The sequence below is a fragment of the Schistocerca nitens genome, chromosome 3 (assembly GCF_023898315.1).
Source record: "Schistocerca nitens isolate TAMUIC-IGC-003100 chromosome 3, iqSchNite1.1, whole genome shotgun sequence".
In the NCBI taxonomy this organism is placed as follows: domain Eukaryota; kingdom Metazoa; phylum Arthropoda; class Insecta; order Orthoptera; family Acrididae; genus Schistocerca; species Schistocerca nitens.
In genome coordinates this window covers 283,663,250-283,670,602 of record NC_064616.1, presented here as the reverse complement: position 1 = coordinate 283,670,602, position 7,353 = coordinate 283,663,250, and the positions used below count along the sequence as shown (strand labels likewise).

Here is a 7,353-nt window from a genome sequence, read left to right as displayed (position 1 = left end):
GTGGTCGCAGTAGAGTGGGTTGGACCTTCTCCCGCTTCGTTAGCACCTCCTGTGACCCGTGAGGGGTCGAGGATCTCCACGGGAGAGAGGGTCTTCTACACTTGCTCCGCGTGCGCGGGAGACGGGTGCTGGCCGCCTCGGATCTGTTTAGTTCGAGGGGGCAAGCCACCGGGCCCTGGCACGGTAAATGCCCTAGCTGTTTTTAGGGCGGGTGCGACACTGTGTTGCGGCTGAGGCAGAACTCAGTGATCCAGGTGTCGAGTGAGTGATCACTCGAGTGTGGCAGCTCGTCGATGAGTTACGACAGAGCGAGTCCAGTCGTGAGGCTGCACCCAGGGTGTGAACGCGACATTGCTTTTTGTGAAACGACAATTTTGCTACACCCCGAGTGTCACCGCAGTTTCAGTAGGTTGTGTGAGGACGTGCGACGCTCCGCCAGATGATGGGTGCCGCGACGCGGAGTAGCTCCGCACACTACGGCTGCTGCCAGCCGACTGAGAGCGCTGCGTTGTTCAGCGCCGCGCCGCTGGGTGCTGGGGAGAGCGCGCTGGACGAGGTCCGCACGCTACAGCCGCTGCCGCTGCCCGTTGACTGTGGGCGCTGCGCGGTGCTCCGCTGGTCGCGGGCGCAGGCTATATGTACCTGGCGCGCCAACGTCCGAGGGCTTCTCCGCGGTCATTTCCGGTGCGGTTCTCCTCTTGCTACCTGCGACGGTCGTTCGCTGCAGTACGGGAAGCCAGGATCCGTTGACCTTAAGGCTTTCTTCTTTCTTGTTCAAACTGTTCGCGTGTTTTTGTATTTCTACAGCTTCTCTGAACAAGCGCGTGTGATAGTGCTTCTCTACAGCCAGAACTTCCGTGTCGGCGAATTTTATTACATGGTCGGTCTCATTCAGTGCGTGCTCTGCCACGGCCGATTTCTCCACCTGCCCCAACCTGCAATGTCGCTTATGCTCTTTGATCCTGGTGTTAATGGATCGTCCAGTCATTCCGACATAAACTTTTCCGCATGTGCATGGTATGCGGTATATTCCCGACATTGCAAGTGGGTCTCTTTTCTCCTTCGCCGATCTAAGACACTCTTTAATCTTCCTTGTCGGTTTGAAAATCGTCTTTACGCCATGTTTGCGCAATATACGGCCGATTCTGTCCGTCACTCTGGGAATGTATGGCAGAAAGGCCGTACCCGACAATTCTTTTTCCAGTTCCTTACTTCGCCGAGGTTTGGGCTCTGTTACACTTCTAATATAATTTGTGGAGTAACCATTGCTCCTCAGGACAGTTTCCAGGTGTTGCATTTCTCGTTTGAGGTGTTGCGGCTCACATATTCGTCCTGCTCTCGTTACGAGCGTACTAATCATGCCTCTTTTCTGGCTCGGGTGGTGGTTTGACAGTTTGTGCAGGTATCGGTCCGTGTGAGTCGGTTTTCGATACACGCTGTGTCCCAGATCTTCGCCGTCCCTTGTGACCAGAACATCTAGAAATGGCAGTTTCTTGTCCTTTTCTACTTCCATGGTAAATGTTATGTTGGCATGGAGGCTGTTCAAAAGTGTCTTAGGAAGTCACTGAGCTGTTCTTCACCATGGCTCCACACCACGAAAGTATCATCGACGTACCTGTACCACACCTTAGGTTTGCAAGTCGCCGAGTCCAGTGCCTGTGCTTCGAATTGTTCCATGAAGAAGTTGGCCACCACTGGACTGAGAGGACTACCCATGGCGACGCCTTCCAGCTGTTCGTAGAAATCGCCATTCCACGTGAAATAGCTCGTGGTGAGACATGCATGGAAGAGCTTTCTGATGTCTAGCGGAAAAAAGGAACCGATGTGCTCCAGAGCGTCACTGAGTGGCACTTTCGTAAATAACGAAACAACATCAAAGCTGACCAGGATGTCGTTTGGTGCAAGTTTCAGTTTCTTCAGCTTCTCAATGAAATGTCCTGAGTCCTTAATGTATGTGTCGGTCTTCCCCACGTGTGGCTGGAGCAGAGAGGCCAAGTGTTTTGCCAGTTTATATGTCGGTGATCCAGGAGCGCTAACGATCGGTCTCAGTGGAACGTTGTTCTTATGGATCTTGGGTAATCCATACAGCCGAGGTGGTAGGGCTTCTGTGTTGCGCAGGTTTCTCTGTATGTCCGCCGGCAGAGAAGACGCCTTGATTAATCGATTCGTATTCCGTGTGATACGTCCGACGCAATATATATTGTTATATTCTAGAACATATTTCTCACATGTAATTGATTAGTTGTCTCTACTTGTTGAATAAAAAATAAAAATATGTAATTTCTTGACAATTTATACATTCTTCTGTATTTGCAATTTGCATCAGCTAAGGAATACTCACAATTTTTAATGTTTACCAGTGATAATTATGTTTATGGATGTTCTTTACGTGGAATTCGTTTCCAATGTTCTTTATAGTAATATTAGAAACATGTTCTACACTTACAGAAATAATTTATTTTTATTACATATTTTTTATGATATTTGTTTAAACAAGGTCTACACATTGTTCTGGAACCATCTTTTGTATATTACTGTTAAGTAAAATTATCAGTTGATTTCTCAACCTTACAGTAAATGGAAGTTGTCGAATCTAACATTTGTAAAAATTGTAAGATTGAGAAATCAAATGATAATTGTACTTCAGAGTAATATACAAAAACTGCTTACAAAAAACGGAAAAAATTAAAATAAATAGAAAAATAAAAATATAAAATATTTAAAATTTAATCTCCGAAATTTTAAATTTTTTTCATGTGCTGTGTTTTTAATTCAGTTAAAAATTTTCGATCAACTGATTTTCAATTATTTTCGTATTCAGTTAAAATTAATGGTTTTTTTGCATTTTGTATTTATTTTATATTCAGTTAAAACATATTTTATGATGTTTTTATTTACTTTATGAAATTCGGTAGTTTTTTTATTTTTTTGAAATACAAATAGTGTGTTTGAAATTGGTTTGGAATTCAGTTGATTTTAGATAGAAAATATGACTGCAAACTAAATGTGTGCTGATTGCCCCATGTTCTGTCTACTTGCAGGTAATGTTGTGCTGTTAGCAAAGGCGCTCAAGTCAGTCATCTGCTGACATAGCCCATTAATGCTTGATTTCGCCGCACTGTCGTAACGGATATGTTTATCACATATCCTTCATTCATTTCTGTGGTTATTTCACTCAGCATTGCTTGTCTGTTGGCACTGACAACTCTGGGCAAACACCGCTATTCTCGGTCGTTAAGCGAACGCCGTCGTCCACTGTATTGTCTGTGTTTTGAGGTAATGTATGACATTTGGAATTCTTAGCACACTCTAAATACTGTGGGTCCTGGATTACTGAATTCTCTAACGATTTCCGAAATGTAATGTCTCATGCCTCTATCTCCAACTACAGTTCCACTTAGAAAGTCTTAATTCCTGTTGTGTGGCCATCATCACTTCACCTTTTCACATGAATAACTTGGCTACAAATGACTGCTCTGCCAATCCACTGCTCATTTGTACCTTGTATATGTGATAATACAGCCATCTGTATATGTGCACATTGCTATCCCATGACTTTTGTCACCTCACTGGACACCAACCTACAATTAAGTAAGGCACAGAAGATGATTACAAGGAAATACCCCCCCCCCCACACACACACACACACAGTGTGGTGTGTTGTGTGGCAATGTGGTGAGCACCACCCTCTAGATACGGACATTCCGTCCACTTGGTACATAACGATTAATGGGAAGCAGGCTGCCAATCTCGTCTACACCAAATGCATCTTGCGGTGTCTCCATTGTGTGCCACCTGTGGAGTGATTGATCCAGATGACCATCTCCTCATCACCTTGTATGCGGGTTGCCGATTGATGTTCGACATTTGGTGCACCAGTTGTTGACTTTCCTAGCATGCGTGAGTCCCGACCGGGCAACTGCAGAATCACTCCTCTTCCTGGATGAGGTGTATTTTCCGAGAGTAAAAACGAATTCTGTGACATCGATACGTGGCTGCGCTGTCCACTACTTGACTGGTGACAGTGAGAAGATAGTCCTCGATTTTTGGCACTACTAAACCGAACTATACTGTACGATCATAAGGAATCCCAAAGTACCAGAAATTCTTTTCAAATTTTCTCTGTAGCGGGTTCCATAACCTACCTCTCAGCTGGGTTATCCATGAGGGGAGACACTGAACTATGAACCCTTATTTCTCTGTTAAGATTCACTACTAACAGCAACCACGTTAATATAAGAACTCGTGCGCCGATGATTATGCAGCGAATAGCACCATGGAATATCCTCACAGTTTAATGAGATAACCTCTTTTGTTTTTCTTCCTTTTTGGTAGCCGATGAGGACCGTCTTTCATTTACCTTCCTCTCGGCATTATAAGGCATGTCATAGCATGAGCTTTTGCAACCTATTGGTGATAGTACAAAAAACATATATTTCTAAGAAATAAAAAATAAAATAAACTAATATTTTCCTTCTTTACCTTGATGCATTTCAGCCCTCTTGGATCCCATGCCCTCCACCCTAGGGGGACAACGGGCTGTGGTGTCAGATCTACGTTTGCCACGCCTGCCCACTTCGCCCTGACCCCCTCCCCCACTCCCCTTAGTAGTGGAAAAAATGATAAATCACATGCCTCGAAATTGATAGATCGAACCATCGAATCCCGGTCGGAAATCGCCTCTTTCAGTTTGCATTTTAACCTAGACTTCACTACTCAACAATGTCAGAAGTCGCTATAAATGAGTCGTCGTTCGAACTACGCATTGAACTGTAGGTCCCCTCTTCTCCGTTGGATAACTGGTTTAGGTTATGGACATGCAAGTCACCCACGTGATGTCCAAATGATTGACTTGCACTAGGCCTTTGAGCCACATGAAATAATTATTAGTGCCTTTTTAAGTAAGTTCGTTTTAGTTATTCGTTAATCTCCATCGGCTGCTCATTGTGAATTTCTATTCCCTGGCAGAAAATGCTGTTTTCAGTTTCTGTTCTTTTGTTTTTTGCCAAATGTTTATTCTTTCTCGATAAATGTAAGTTCAGTCTAGTAGACCTTGTTCCATGGCGTTGGGCATAGCTGTATGTGCAAGAATTGTGAAAGCTTTTTCGTGTACTTAACTCTTTGGTAAAGGTTCTCAAGAGGCACAGATAAAATCCCAAGTGTTTTTAACAGATCTTTACACTGAACCTGATTGTTTTTTTGCCATTATTCTTAAGGAACTTTTGTGTAGCTGATACATCGAGATATACTAATGACAATAAAGGAACACAAATCTGTCTGTGTTCAAGGTTAAAGTTTGTTTTTTGAGACTAGTCTGGTATGTTGATGAAGTGTAAAACACGAGTTACTACCTCTCTAATAAGTTAAAACTTATGAAAGTGGTAGAACCAATTATTGACTAACATCTTCGTCTGATATTAATCGGCGACAGCAAAGTAGGTAAGAGTTCATTGTTGAAGTATTTCACGGACGGAAAATTTTCCAAGCTTTCTGACTCAGTTGCGGATATTGGGTTTTTGCTCATCTAATAGAAAAAAAGAACGGTACAAGACTGAAACTTCAACTCTAGGACATAACTGGACAGGAGAGATTTAGATCCATAAGAAAATCTTAATACAAAAATTCTGATTGTGCTTTGCTTTTGTTCAACATCTGTAATGGAGCAAGTCTTGACGAATTTCTCTGTGAACAGTGGAAGCCCGTAGTCACATTGAACGTCTTCATGTTGTATTTGCTCTGGTTAGCTGCAAGATGGATTTGGTATTGGATGGTGGAAGACGGGGGTATAACATGTAAGTGTAGAAGATGCATTTCATACAGAAACCCAGGAATTTTATAAAAGTATACAAAGTGGAGGACGGTTGGAATGACATTAAAACGGGATTTCGGCGCCCAAGTGCATATGACTTCAGTTTAGTTGAAGCAGAACCTGCCAAATCAACTTATTGCGGAGGTGACTTATTGATATAGACTAGCGTACATGTTCTGTGCGAATTGTTATGTAGTATTGTTTCTCTGTGCATTTTTGAATCCTGACATAGTATGTTTCTGTACTTGCAGTGTTCTATAATTTATGACTTAACCTTTGTACAAGTAGAAGTGTAGTGACCACTGCTGTGTTCCCAAGAAAAAAAAATCTTAATAAGAAAAAGCCTGTATTACGTTAGTACATGTGATAACGCTTATGTACTGGAAGTTTAAGTAGTAAACCATGTTTGGTCTTTATTGAGCAATCGCATATTTATTGAGCTTCAATAAGAATGAGCAGCAGTAGCTGACGTCCTAACATTTTTTAGACCATTGTGATACTGGTAAAACTGGAACTGACAAAACATTGGTGCTTTCGAAATATATTTTACGTTAATGATCATGTGTCACAGGCCAGTGGTAATAATAAAATTACGCAGTTTTTGGACAGATCACATCACTAGTCTGTTAAGTTGTTGATGAACAGTACATACTGAAGTTATATGAAAATGTTGACTCAATTGCTCCATACCATCCTGGAAGTTATATGATAGGCTGCAGGTAAGTGTAGCTACATTAATGGAAAAAGTATCCTTGAGCATTTGGCTATTGCTTAACTATTGATTATCTTGTGCTGTCATTTTCTTTGTTGATATTGCTCGATGTTCCCACTGGTTAAAATGCAAACATTTTTTCTTCAGTAAATATCTGCATCAGCATAAAGCAGTTGTAACTCATTATATACTTCTGAGGAACAATTTATAATCTGACAGTCTTTGTTTCATGCACAATTGTTTGCATCCTTGGGTCAAGAACGAAAGTTCGTAATTGACTGATGAGAACTGAAGAAATCATGATTAAATTTTTGTGCATAGAATTTAGTGAATACAATATAGCATGAGAGACTTCTGAGAACTTTCCAGCAACATTTAAGTAGAACTGGAAAATTTTTCAGAGCTGTCTCCAACTGGTTCCTTAATTCAGCTAGACATAAGCACAATACAAGTTATTTGTTTGAGGGTTAGTTACAAACATTTTATAGACTTTGACAATATAAAATTTTGTGCATTGTGAAATATGCTAATACGATATAGAACAAAGAAATGCGTTACATACTTAATGCATTGGTGATCTGAAGTACGAATTAAATCTGGAATATTACAGACTTCTCACAGTTCACATGTGATTTCTTAGTTGACGTAACATTCCATTGCAAAACTGAAGCTTCATAAATAACCAATACATTACATTTACTTATCTGTTTTTATAAGAACTGGCCTGGTAGTAAAGCATGTGCCTCAAAGTTGATAGGTCGCCGGATCGAATCCCAGTCGCACCTCGGACTTTTCAGTCTGCACTTCACCTCTCAACGACACGAGGAGTCGC

The 7,353-nt window shown here is 41.7% G+C and overlaps 1 pseudogene; it reads left to right on the top strand.

The window, feature by feature from the left end:
* The first annotated feature begins 439 nt into the window (after positions 1-439).
* LOC126249180 (ras-related protein Rab-39B-like) lies at positions 440-5,970 on the top strand (annotated as a pseudogene).
* The last annotated feature ends 1,383 nt before the right edge of the window (positions 5,971-7,353 follow it).